This window comes from Panthera tigris, chromosome A3 (genome assembly GCF_018350195.1).
Source record: "Panthera tigris isolate Pti1 chromosome A3, P.tigris_Pti1_mat1.1, whole genome shotgun sequence".
Classification (NCBI taxonomy): domain Eukaryota; kingdom Metazoa; phylum Chordata; class Mammalia; order Carnivora; family Felidae; genus Panthera; species Panthera tigris.
The window spans coordinates 123,381,255-123,395,536 of NC_056662.1; the positions used below are offsets into that span (position 1 = coordinate 123,381,255).

The 14,282-nt window shown below is 43.1% G+C and overlaps 1 protein-coding gene across 4 annotated transcripts in view; it reads left to right on the plus strand.

Annotated features, from left to right (window-relative positions):
* LDAH (lipid droplet associated hydrolase) overlaps positions 1 to 14,282 on the plus strand; it is a 116,831-nt gene that overhangs the window by 100,315 nt on the left and 2,234 nt on the right. The gene's annotated exons all lie outside the window — the stretch shown is intronic.

Consider the following 14,282-nt stretch of genomic DNA (forward strand, 5'->3'; position numbering starts at 1 on the left):
ATATTAAAAAATAAAGTTTATTGATTTATTTTGAGAGAGAGAGGCAAGAAAGAGGGAGAGAGAGAATCCCGAGGAGGTTCCATGCTGTCAGTGTAGAGCCTGACATGAGACTCGGTCCCATGAAACGGGAGATCATGACCTGCGCCAAAATCAAGAGTCAGACACTTAACTGACTGAGCCACCCAGGCACCTCTGGATCTTATCCATCCTTTAAAACCTGCCTCCATTGTTATCTCCAGGAGGCTTTCCCAGCCCCTGGTTTTGGTTAGGTGTCCCTCTCCCAGTTCACCTGGCTCCCTGTGTAAAGTTACAATATTACATTTATCCCAGAGCATTCAAATGGTCGGTTTGCCCTTTCCTCCACCTGCAGGTCAGGAACTATGTTTTTCTCATCTTGATATCTCTAAGACTCAGCACAATGTACGATACCTGCTGAGTAATCAACAAATGCGTACTGGATGGATGGATGGGGAAGCCACTAGGGTAGAGAGTCTAAGCCTTCCCTGTGCCATGCGTCTCTTTGGCTCTCTCATGTGTGGACCCCTACGCAAAATAATTTGTCTAAGTGCATAAAATAAATACATGAAATTACTACAAAAAAGCAATTATATTGAAGTGTATTTATCAAAATAACTTAAAAACAAATTTGTGATATATAGTATATACACCTTTATTAGCACATTAAATAGTGACATATAATAGCAGTCAGAATTAATACTGAAAATGTTTATTTTGAGAGAGAGCATGTGCGTGAGTGAGGGAGGGGCAGAGAGAAAGGAAGAGAGAGAATCCTAAGTAGTCTCTGCCCTGACATCGACAGCAAGGAGCCCGATGCACAGCCCAGTCTCACAGACTGTGAGGTCATGACTTGAGCCGAAATCAAGAGTCAGATGCTTAACTGACTGAGCCACCCAGGGTAAATTTATAGCAATGAGCATAAATAATTTTTTAGTTATCCTCAACAAGTTTACTGCGATTTGAGAATTTCCATAATTTTATAGGTGACAAAATATAGGTGTTACTCATACTATTATCATTTATTGCCTGCATACATAATTGAAGGAAATACTAAATTCTAGTTAGAGGTTAGCAAAAATAAAGATGTCATCTTTTTCCCAAGCAAGTGTACGTTACCCCTCCCCCACTGTCACTTCTATACAAACCCATATGGACCCTTAGACCCCAGTGAAGAAGCCCTTCCTTGGAGACACTAGAATATAGGTTAGGCAGCACGGTGTTGTGGCTTGCGCACTGGCCTGAGAACAAGAAGCCATGAGATGTTACACTAAAAAGACTAGATTATTTTGAGATGCTAAGGAGCCATTGTAGGGTTTAAGTAAGGAATGATATTCACAATGTTTGACAACCATATGACACAGCCATTGACCCATCAGAGCATGTGCCATCTGTGAACAGCCAGCCAGTTGAGAGCTACCAGTTCACATCAGTCAGCCCTAGGAATGTGGCTAGATTAACAAATGAGAGGGATTATTTTGGGGGAACATATGGAAAATATGGGATAAGAATGAAATTTGAGGTAGGGAGATCATTCAGAAGGCTTTTACAAGGACTCAGGCAGTGGGATGGGGGTGGAGAGGAGGTAAGATAGGGAAGATTTAGGAAGTAGAATTTAGTACTTGGGAGCGGACTCTGTAACTACTGACCTGTGTTGCTGTGGGCCAGCATAAAGGTGCCCTTCATGTGTGCATGTTAGTTCACTGATTAAAGTTTTGAGTCTATAACAAAAAACAACAGCACTTAGTACTAAGTGAAAGAATGAGAGAATGGAGATGGAAGAATCTCAGATTATTTCTCTGTATTTAGATTGATAACAAGATAGGGAAGGAAGATCAGCTAGTTGGGGGAGGTGGTTGAGAGAGTAGTTGATTTGGGTACTTTGTTTGAGATACCTGTGGACACCCAAGTGGGCACATGTCTGGCAGGTAGCTGGCCGTACGGTGTGAAGCTTAGAATGGTAGTCCGGGCTGAATTTTGATTTGGAAACGGTAAGGATAGATTTGAAGCCATGAGCTTGGGTAATAGTAAGAAAAGGAAGTAGTATGTGGAGAGAAGACATCTAAAGATTGACCCTTGGGGAACACAGCTTAAAAGGTTGGGAGGAAGTAGAGGGGCTAATGGATGAGATGGGAAGGGGAGGGACAAGAATGAGAACCAGAATAGAAATAAACCCAAGGAAGAGAATCAACTGTACGTCTTCGCCACTCCTGCCCAATTCTTTGGAGAACCCCTGGGGTATGTTCTGCGTTAGGAGGCACCTGGTGTGTCTGAGGCAAATAGGTCAGCATTCATGTGTTCTGCCCTTGTTCTAAACTGTACGAGAATGTATGTCTCATTCACAGAAAAGTGAATTCGTGTTTGGTTTAGAAACCTGAAGTTTTCATTTAAAACTCACTTAGGAGGGAAATTCTAAACTGCCGTGACCATCTCTGGCCTCGGCGAATGGAAACAGCTGGTGTGTGCTACTGCCAGACGGAATCTGGGCATCACTGCCGGTCAGCAAGGGTCTAAAATTGTTCCCAGCGAGAACACACGAGGTGCAGCTTTCTGACAAAGGCAGACAGCAGTAAAAGGGCCGCCCTGCGCCCAGAGAGCCAGGCCAGGGTGACAGTGTTGTTTGGGAAAAGGGGCAAAGTGCCCTCAGGAACAGGAACCCCTCTGCTATGGCTTTTTCCCCATCCTGCTTAGCCCACCCGAGCCCAGAGGTGCACGTTGCCTTTGGGAACAAACGTTGTGCAGTTGTTTGCAGATTCGGGCATGCAAATCCTTCAGACATGCACACGTCCTGCTTAGCGGAGCATGGGAAGTGCTGCCTGGACCTACTAACCAGGTCTGCCTTCCGCCACGCCTCGGTCTGAAACTGATTGTGTTAGTTCTGCCTGTCTCATTTGAAGCCTGTTCAGAATGTCATAATCATCCTGGAAATACATAGGCTTGTTTTTATGTCAATCGTTTTGACCTTGAGAGCTTCATGTTACGTACGTGTGTGAGCACACCCTGAGTTCTCAAGTGAAGAGTGATTGAAAGGGGTGGGTATGCACTGGGGAGCAGAGTCTTCTCCTTGCCTGGGGTTCAGACTCCAGCTCCACCACTTGCTCACTTATGTGACCTTGGTTAAGCTACTTGACCTCACTCTGTCTGCTTTCTCATCAGTAAAATGGTTTAGTAATAGCATCTAGTACTATACATTTGTTCCAAAAATATAATGCTATAATTCATATAAAGACCTTTTAAGAGTATCTGGCATGCCCTAAGCATTCAGCTAGAAGTTTATTAATATTATTACAAATTTAGTCATACCCTAGATGTGCCTCTGAGTGCTTTAAAAAGACTATTTGCTTAACTTCTCCTCCCCCCACACACTTCTTCCTAGATGTTTTCATTTCATCCTATAGTTAAAGATTTCGGTAATACTAAATATATAGCCAAGAGACCCTGGAATGCCCCAGTCCCATTCTAGATCCCAGCCACTGCTCCCCTTGAGATGCCCGAGGGAGATGTTGAACAGGAATGAACAGTAGTGAAGGAAGGCATAGGAGCACTTAATCTTTACCAGGACTTGGGCCAGTACCCTCGTGCAGAAGATTCAGATGAGCTGAAGGTCCTAAACAGGATCCTTCAGCACATCTGCCAGTTTCCTGAGGCATATGACCAGGGGGAAACACAAACACAAGGGGATAGATTTGTTCCCGATGCCTCATACTCTGTAGCCTCACCAGAGGGAAACTGATGCCTCAGGTCATCTTCGTACTCTAGTCCCAGGTGAGAAAGAGACAAAGCTAATCACTGGCTGGTCCAGCGCCTTCTGTTTGGGAGTAGGTGGGTTCTGACCCTTTACGCCTGCGTTTAACACGGAAAGGAAAGAGCTCCACTTCTCAAGTCTGTTGGTTGCGCAGTCATTCCAGCCACTGGAGAGGGGTCCGGTCAATAACCCGCCAGCCCTCACCTCCTCCTTGGGTGGCTTGATTTCCACCTGCTCCCCAAGGTGCCTGCAGAAGGGAGAGGGCTCAGTGGTCTTGCCCCCATCCTCAGCCACTTTTCTTAATCTTTGGGGATTTTAATTCTCATGTTTTCAAGAATGGTAATTGAGCCAATTCTGGATAAAAGGAAGAAAGGAAACAAGGTAAATTGGAAAATGAATTTCCTAAACTGCCTCCCTTTCTTTAACAACTCTTCAAGTTCCTAAAAATGGTTGCTTGGAAAGACTTGCAGTGAAATTGTAAAAGTTTGAGGCTGCTCTGTTCCCAGGAGGAATATGATTTTTAAATAACTGAAATGAAGAGGCTTATGTTACAAAACAGGTCTCCTTCACAGGTGCCGGGTCTGACTTTGGGGAGGGGATGAGCAGCAAGCAACCTGTTTTGGATTCTCCCCAGGGGTAGGATACAGTGCAGGAGGGTTAGTACCCTGAGCCTGGGAAAGCTGGAGGGGGGTGAAAACAGGGGAAAAAAGGCAGGACAGGGAGATCTCGCTGGGAAGTACCTAAATGTGTGTGGGTACTAATTTGACCTCTCTGTAAGCAGCTCGCTGCCCTATATCAGATCTTTTGCTTTTTTAATCAAAAACAAAATAAAAACAAAAAACAAACCCACACCTGTTGGGTGGCAGTTATTTCTGAAAAGGAAATAAAAAGTGGAGGAAGCAGGAATGGCGTAAGTTTTTTGACTTCTCAGAGCACGCTAGAGAATACACGTCTCCTCCCTGAACATCTACACCGTTGCTCCTTGGTTGCTCTCAGGGCGGCTGTTTCCCCTGCCATGCGGCTCGAAGGCTCGGGGTACTCTTTCTAAAGAAATCTGCACGTAAACATACTGGGAAGCCTGTTCATTCAGCACCCAGGGAAGCAGTGGGCCTTATCTCCACTGCCCAGGGGCTCCCTCTGTGAGCCCTACCAGGAGGGTAGTCTCCGAATGCTGGTGCCATCCTTCATTTTGGAAGATACTCAACCAGGAATACCCAGATGGTGCTGCAGTGTAGGCTCCAGGTCTCATTTATAAGTAAAGTGGCTGAGCGTCCACTCAGTGAGCTGAGCATGAGTGGTGGCTTGCAGACAGGGGTTGTGCTTCACTGTTTGTTTGGTTGATGACTGATCTTGGATCTTCTAACTAATGTCTTTCCCCATGATCTTTTCACGGGAATACAGTGTGTGTGTGTGTGTGTGTGTGTGTGTGTGTGTGTGTGTGTGTAGAGCGCATGTTTGCTATACATGATAACGTATATAATAACACACTTTGCTTTAGGCTTAAAGAAAGTGTATATTACTTCCATATTTCTTTTAAAATTTTTTTAATGTTTATTTATTTTTGAGAGACGGAGCATGAGTGGAGGAGGGGCAGAGAGAGAGAGAGAGAGAGAGAGGGAGACACAGAATCTGAAGCAGGCTCCAGGCTCTAAGCTGTCAGCACAGAACCCGACACGGGGCTCAAACTCATGAACCGCGAGATCATGACTTGAGCCGAAGTCGGCGCTTACCCGACTGAGCCACTCAGGCACCCCTTCATATGTTTTTAATATGAAATTTATTTGTCAAATTGGTTTCCATACAACACCCAGTACTCATCCCAACAGGTGCCCTCCTCAATGCCCATCACCCACTTTCCCCTCCCCTCCACCCCCCATCAACCCTCAGTTTGTCCTCAGTATTTAAGAGTCTCTTATGGTTTGCCTCCTTCCCTCTCTCTAACTTTTTTTTCCCCCTTCCCCTCACCCCTGGTCTTCTGTTGAGTTTCTCAGGATCCACATATGAGTGAAAACATATGGTATCTGTCTTTCTCTGCCTGACTTATTTCACTTAGCATAACACTCTCCAGTTCCATCCACGTTGCTACAAATGGCCAGATTTCATTCCTTCTCATTGCCAAGTAGTATTCCACTGTATCTATAAACCACATCTTCTTTATCCATTCATCATTTGATGGATATTTATGCTCTTTCCATAATTTGGCTATTGTTGAAAGTGCTGCCTTAAACATTGGGGTACAAGTGCCCCTATGCATCAGCACTCCTATATCCCTTGGGTAAATTCCTAGCAGTGCTATTGCTGGGTCATAGGGTAGATCTATTTTTAATTTTTTTAAGAACCTCCACACTGTTTTCCAGAGTGACTGCACCAGTTGCATTCCCACCAACAGTGTAAGAGGGTTCCTGTTTCTCCACATCCTCTCCAGCATCTATAGTCTCCTGATTTGTTCATTTTAGCCACTCTGACTGGCATGAGGTGGTATCCCAGTGTGGCTTTGATTTGTATTTCCCTGACGAGGAGTGATGTTGAGCATCTTTTCATGTGCCTGTTGGCCATCTGGATGTCTTCTTTAGAAAAGTGTCTATTCATGTCTTCTGCCCATTTCTTCACTGGATTACTTATTTTTTGGGTGTGGAGTTGGTGAGTTCTTTATAGATTTTGGATACTAGCCCTTTATCCGATATGTCATTTGCAAATATCTTCTCCCATTCCATCAGTTGCCTTTTAGTTTTGTTGATTGTTTCCTTTGCAGTGCAGAAGTTTTTTATCTTGATGAGATCCCAATAGTTCATTTTTGCTTTTAATTCCCTTGCCTTTGGAGATGTGTCAAGAAATTGCTGCGGCTGAGGTCAGAGAGGTTTTTTCCTGCTTTCTCCTCTAGGGTTTTGATGGTTTCCTATCTCACATTCAGGTCCTTCATCCATTTTGAGTTTCTCTTTATGATTGGTGTAAGAAAGTGGTCCAGTTTCATTCTTCTGCGTGTTACTGTCCAGTTCTCCCAGCACCATTTGTTAAAGAGATGTCAAGCTTTCACTTTTTGCAGATGGCGTGATACTATACATGGAAAACCCGATAGACTCCACCAAAAGTCTGCTAGAACTGATACATGAATTCAGCAAAGTCTCAGGATACAAAATTAATGTACAGAAATCAGTCGCATTCTTATACACTAATAATGAAGCAACAGAAAGACAAATAAAGAAACTGATCCCATTCACAATTGCACCAAGAATCATAAAATACCTAGGAATAATCCTAACCAAAGATGTAAAAGATCTGTATGCTGAAAATTATAGAAAGCTTATGAAGGAAATGGAAGAAGATACAAAGAAATGAAAAAACATTCCGTGCTCATGGATTGGAAGAATAAATATTGTAATGTCAATACTACCCAAACCAATCTACACATTCAATGCAACCCCAATCAAAATTGTACCAGCATTCTTCTTGAAGCTAGAACAAGCAATCCTAAAATTCATATGGAACCACAAAGTACCCCAAATAGCCAAAGTAATATTGAAGAAGAAAACCAAAGCAGGAGACATCACAATCCCAGACTTTAGCCTCTACTACAAAGCTGTAATCATCAAGACAGCATGATATTGGCACAAAAACAGACACATAGACCAATGGAATAGAATAGAGACTCCAGAATTGGACCCACAAATGTATGGCCAACAAATCTTTGACAAAGCAGGAAAGAATATCCAATGGAAAAAAAGACAGTCTCTTTACTTCCACATTTTCTGAGCCTGACTTACATCAAAAGCAGCTTATCAGAAGAAAATATATTTTCTCAAAAATTATTTTAAGGTCCTGTGGCTTCTTTTTCCCTCTGATCTGAGCACAACTCTCACTGTAGGGAAGAATCTAGACAGATTTTGCCCCCACAGGAGATCCCTTTGTCCTCATTGTTATCACCGGTATAACACCATGTGTCCTTTAAGAGTGCTTACTATATGCCAAGTGCTTGATGTGCTTTGTTTTCTAATCCTTACCACCCCACAAGGTAGCTGTTCTATCCCCACCTTGCTGATGAGGAAACAGGCACAGACAGGCTAAGAAACTAGTCTAAGGGAACAACTAGTGATAGAAGAATGCTAGTGATAGAAGAACCAAAATTCCAGTCTAGGCAGGTATGGCCCAGGGCCCAAGTTCTGCACACTGCACCATGCTCTCTCCCTGTGACTGCATAATGAACTTGAGCAGTTTCACAGATTATTTTACCATAATAGAACACAAAGGCTTTATGAGAAGCCCTTTCACTCTGAGCATGATGGGCCTGAAGCGCTATTTGCTCCTCTGCTCTAGTCTACACTGTATCATGAAACAGATCGCTGGAAGACCACTTGAAGGGAGGAAGTTCACTTTGTTAAACTGCCAGGAAGAACTAGCTTATACCAAACTTGGCTTTATGATGAATTATATTCTTAGGAGCTTCTAAAATTCAGCTTATGCATGGGGCGCCTGGGTGGCTCAGTCGGTTGAGCGTCCCGACTTTGGCTCAGGTCATGATCTCACAGTTCGTGAGTTTGAGCCCCACGTTGGGCTCTATGCTGACAGCTCAGAGCCTGGAGTCTGCCTTGGATTCTGTGTCCCCCTCTCTGCCCCTTCTCCTTCCCTCTCTCTCTCTCTCTCAAAAATAAACATTAAAGGGGTGCCTGGGTGGCTTGGTCGGTTAAGCGTCCGACTTCGGCTCAGGTCATGATCTCATGGTCCGTGAGTTCGAGCCCCGCGTCGGGCTCTGTGCTGACAGCTCAGAGCCTGGAGCCTGTTTCAGATTCTGTGTCTCCCTCTCTCTCTGACCCTCCCCTGTTCATGCTCTGTCTCTCTCTGTCTCAAAAATAAATAAACATTTAAAAAAAAATTAAAAAAAATATTTTAATAAAAAAAATAAACATTAAAAAACTTAAAAATAAATAAATAATATAAAATAAAATTCAGCTTATGCATAAGGTTAATAAAATGAATGAATGAATGAATGAATGAGGAAGGAAGGAAGAAAGGAAAGAAAGAGAAAGAAAAGAAGTAACATTCTAAGACTATGAAACACTTTTGTTAGGCCTGTGATTCCTATAATGCCTGTAGTCCTCTGGATTGTTGAATAGAGAAAAGTAATACAAATAGAGATTTTTTTCCAGCTTTATTGAGATATAATCAAGGTAAAACATTGTATTAATTTAAGGTATACAACATAATGAATGTGATATATGTATATATTGCAAAATGATTACCACAGCAAGTTTAGTTAACATAATCACCTCACATAGTTACAAATTTAAATTTCTTGCTATGAAAGCTTTTAAGATCTGCTGTCTTAGCAACTTTTAAATACACAGTACAGTGCTGCTAACTCTAGTCAGCAGGCCCTGCATTAAACCCCCCAGGGCTTACTCATAACTGGAAGTTTGTACTTTTTGACCCCCTTCACCCAATCCTTCCACCCATCCCCACTGTCTGCCCGTCTCTGGCAACTACCACTCTCCTCTCTGTTTCTATGAGTTCCTTTTTTTGTTAGATTCCACATATAAGTGAAATCATACAGTATTTGTCTTTCTCTGACTTACTTCACTTAGCATAACGCCTTCAAGGTCCAGCCATATTGTCACAAACAGTAGGATTTCCTTCCTTTTTATGGCTGAATAGTATTCCTCTGTGTGTGTGTGTGTGTGTGTGTGTGTGTGTGTGTGTGTACATCACCAGATAGGGATTTTTGTGGGTTTTTGCATGTTTAATATTTCAACGTTTTTTTTTTTTTTATTTATTTTTGGGACAGAGAGAGACAGAGCATGAACGGGGGAGGGTCAGAGAGAGAGGGAGACACAGAATCGGAAACAGGCTCCAGGCTCCGAGCCATCAGCCCAGAGCCTGACGCGGGGCTCGAACTCACGGACCGCGAGATCGTGACCTGGCTGAAGTCGGACGCTTAACCGACTGCGCCACCCAGGCGCCCCGCATGTTTAATATTTCGAGATACATCATTGAAAGTGATTTTAGTTATCAGCTAAATCAAATATATGAACTTAGGTCATAAGATGGTTTCTGGTATTTATTTTGTTATTAAAATAAATCCTCTGTTAGTAATGCATAAAAGCCAACAACTCAAAATGTGTTCTAAAAAAAGATTTGTTGAGGCACCTGGGTGACTTAGTCGGCTGAGCATCAGACTCTTGACTTCAGCTCAGGTCATGATCCCAGGGTCGTGGGATATAGCCTGCATCGGACTCTGCACTGAGAGCGGAGCCTGCTTAAGATTCTCTCTCTCTCCCCCTCTGCCCGTCCCCTGCTCACCCTCTCACTCGCTCTCTAAAATAAAAAAAGTAAATAAATATTTTTAAAAGGTTTGTTGACTCCGTCAGGGCAGAATCCAGGTTTTCCTACTTTGGACTCCAGAAGTACTTTATACCTTTCTCTGCCTGTTGTGTTTAAGGGCCAGTGTGTACATGCCTGTGTTCTTCCCTAGTCTGGCAGCTTCTCCAGAAGTGAGATTTACTCCCTTGTGAATTTCAACCACTTAGCCAATGCCAGATGGGAAGGAGGGTTAGAGTCATTTTTGGTGAGACTGCTTTGAATCTGTTAGTTTCAGCAGCAAAAAGTGAGAGAAAAAACACCCACATGAGAAAAGACAAATGTGGCTTCTCAATGGTAGCAAACTGCAACAATTTGCAGGGACATAGCTCCTTGGGGGCACGCTGAAATGTTTAAGGAAAATACGTCTGTGAGCACAGGCACTCTAGTAACTATAATTCCACCTTACTGCAGAACACACACGAGGAAAAGCAAAAAGCACAGTCCTGAGAAGTTAAATTTACAAAAACTGGGAAAATTAAATTTTGTGTTTAATAGAGAAACGGATTACTTAACATGACAGCAGTTTGGAAACACGGAATAATTTCCATTCAGTAATGTGTACTTTTTATCAATTCTCATGCATAGCAAAGCTAGTGCCAAGGAGAAATAAAACTACAGGAAACAATTATTTATCTTCTTACAAACCTTTGAATTTAAATGTCCTGCTGATAACCTGAGGTTCTTAGTTAACAGTTCCGGTCATGTCCCAGCAGTTACCACACCCGTGACACACAGAGCCCCAGAACTACATAGACTTCGAGAAGGCTGTAAGTGAAGGTTGTTGGGTTTGCTCCTGCCCTTGATTGTCACTCTCAGTTTTCATGGCCAGTTGAAGACCGCCCAGTCTTCAGGTTTTGTCTCTTCACAACATGGGTCAGTTCACTGTTAATTGCAAATCATAGTAAAGGGTACAGATTAGGAATGTTGTCTCTGGATTTATACCCCAGCCTTACAACTCACTAATTCTTTGAATTTAAACAACTTAATCTCACTATGCCTCGGTTTCCTTTTCTGTAAAATAAGGATAAAATACCTTCCTCAAGAGTATTGTTGTAAGGACGCAGTGAATATAGAGCTTAACATGTTATTCTCAGTTTTTAGCCGTTCATTATTGTATGTTGTGATGGTTCTTTGTTTTGACACATCGATATTATAATAGCACATACACTCTTAACCACCGTGCTTTGGTGTCCAGTTCTTTCTTTCTTTCTGCTTCACCTGTCTCCCCCCACCCCCCACTAGTAGCTCCACACACCCCATACTTTTTCTGTTTCCTGTTTAGGGTTACAGATGCAGAGCCTTCTGTCCAGATCTATTGCCTGTGACTTCTAATCTACAGGGATGGAAAGTATCTTGAGCCAGTGTATATAAAGGCATTAGAATAACCACATGTTTTACTTGTAAGCCAAGATTTTCATAGAAGGCTGCCCTTCAGTGAATATAGTCTGAAGAAAACTTTCAAAACACCCAAGCAAAAAGACCTTACCCCACCATTACTTAGAGATTTAACGAAATACAGCCACTCTAAATGGTTACTGGTCATAGAGGCTTAAGAAATAAAACTAGATGAACCTATGGGAAATCTGGAATCCTCACTGTTAATGCCATCTTGCACACTTTGTGTTAAGGGTCCTTGGACATGTCTTGGGTAGCTTAACTACTTGGACACGACTTGTCTCTGGATACCCTGAAGTAGGTGTAAGGCCTCTGTAATCCACGTGTGTTATTCCTGCTCAACTGTCCTCACCTTCATTCGTGAGGGAAGGGATGGTGTTTCCCAGCCCATCAAGCTGGACTTTTCAATGAAGACATTTTAAGTTGTAATTCCCTCACTGAAAAGTAAATGCTAAACTCTCCAAAGGAATAGTCTCTGAAATATGAGGCAGAAAGCAGCAGCAGGTGCACAGAGTGATGGAGCGCTCCTTGTCAGAGACCCCTGGAGAGCTCTTTCTGCCTTGCTGTCCCTCTAGTTGATCCTTCTACAATAGAGCTTTTCACAAGACTTTGCCAGCTTATGCAGGTGTGAGGGTTCCCAAAGCACCTTTGTCGGCATTCAGGAATCTTAAGGCAAGAGAGTGCACTGGGGCAGAGGAACACACATGATGGTCATGGGCCCAAGTCAGCACTTCCAGATTTCTCAGCACTGTTTCATACTCTGAGGAAGTGCCGAACCACTGGGCACGAGGACTGTAACGTACTCGATTTCCTGGATATAATTTAAAAGATTCTTGTGGGTAAGGGTAGGGTATGGTTTAGAGAGAACCTAAAGTTATTAGCCCTATTGGTAGGTAATTAATGCCTGCGGGCAGGGTGTTGCTGGCCAGAATCGTCACCCTCTGCTGGTGGGGTTGCAACATGACAGAGCGGTAGAGAGACTGATACCCAGGGGAAAGAGCCAGGCTGCCACCTGGTTCTCTGTCCTCCAGCAACAGAAAGAACTTCATACGCTGCTAAGAGCCATGGCAAAATGAATTTTGGTTTTAGGGGCTTTGGAGTACCCACAAATGATTGTAGTGAGCAAAACACAGGAGAATGGGAAGAAGAAGTGAGCAGCCTGTGAGCCACAGATCCTTTGCAGCTTTCAAAACTAAAACCTCAGGTGACAACCAGAAAGTTGTCTATGAAGTAATTCAGAGTAAGTCTGCAACTCAAGGTTTAGTTGTTAGTAACTGACTCTCTGGAGTAGTCTACATATTTTCCTCTTTAAAGTATTGTTTTAACTGTTCCTCTAAATATTGGTTAAGTCATAAGGTTATTGTAATAAAGACCAGTGTCTTTATCAGAGGAGTCTCCCTTGTCCATATTCAGATAATGGATTTAATGACTGTTAGATCAAAATCACCTAGTGGGCAATAACACGTGTCCCGCGTCGTCTTCCCGACACACTTTGACTGCTCCCATCTCTCTTTGCCATTGTAGCCAGAGTACGTGACCTACAATGCAGACCTGATCCTGTCACTTCATTGTGTGAAGTCTTTTGTTAGCTCTTATCAGGTTTCCCCCACTATGCAAAAGTAGAGCGTTCCTGTAAAACCTTTTATAAGTTGAAGTGGCGTAAAGCAAAGAAGTAATTACCTTAATTTATATGGAAAATTTTTTGAGTGTTCCCAGGCCCAAAAAATAACCTCTCTTAGGCTTTTCAGATACTTTAGGACACATCATGCTAGTGGGTGCCCAAAATAAATCCAGGTAAAGCCCAGATGCTTGCAGCCACAGTTCAAAGCTATGGTGGCTTGATGTGAAATGTAGTTCCAGGGGAAGGAGCGTGGTGGAGCCACTCCCTCTTCCAGGTGTGCGCTGCCTCTGTACCTGCCCACTGCCAAACAAACACTGAACACTATTTTTGCTTTTAGCTTTTGTTCATAAAAACGAAAATCCGCTTTGGGTGTCTTTCGTTTAGCGAAAACAGATGCTAACATAGGTGTTTCATAAAAGCAAAGTGGCATAACATGAACTTTGGAAAAGCAGGGGATACCTGTATGTGCATATATACGTATGTACCCATACACATATACACATTCGTGTATATACGTACATACACATATTTGTGCGTGTGTGTGTGTGTGTGTGTGTGTGTCATGGGCAGGTATAGATCAGTATCCAGTAAGGGTCTTAGTAATGTCTTAAAGGAGGCTCTGTCTCCATGCAGCTGCTTGCTGTCACCTGAAGCATGATTATATCACCCGCCCACTGAATCTGCATACTCTCCTGCTGCATGGAGCCTATTCAGAAATGTTACAGACACTCTCAGGATTCTGATCACTTTTCGTCTGCTATATTGAGAAGCCTGAGTCTCTCTAGTTCATCTTTGGATGCATTCAACAAACATATCCATATGTCTACCATGTGGCTGCGTGAAAACTGTGAAGTGTGTATGAATGGTCACTAGTCCTTCAGCGATCATGTCTCAGTCACTCTTCCCTGTCCTCCACAGCCATCTCTCCAGTGTCCATCCCAGCCTCAATGTACACAACTTTGCTGGCATGTCCTTTTAGTGAATCATGGGGAATCTATCACACAAGACTCTCTCTATGTGGGGATGGGTTTCATGGTCTGGAGGGAGGCTTGTGGCTATCTTATAGGGCCAGGTACAGGGGCTGTTACCAGAGCATTGCAGGTTGCTGGTGTCATGTTTGTGTTGGCAGAGGAAGTGTTTTCTAATAAAATGTTT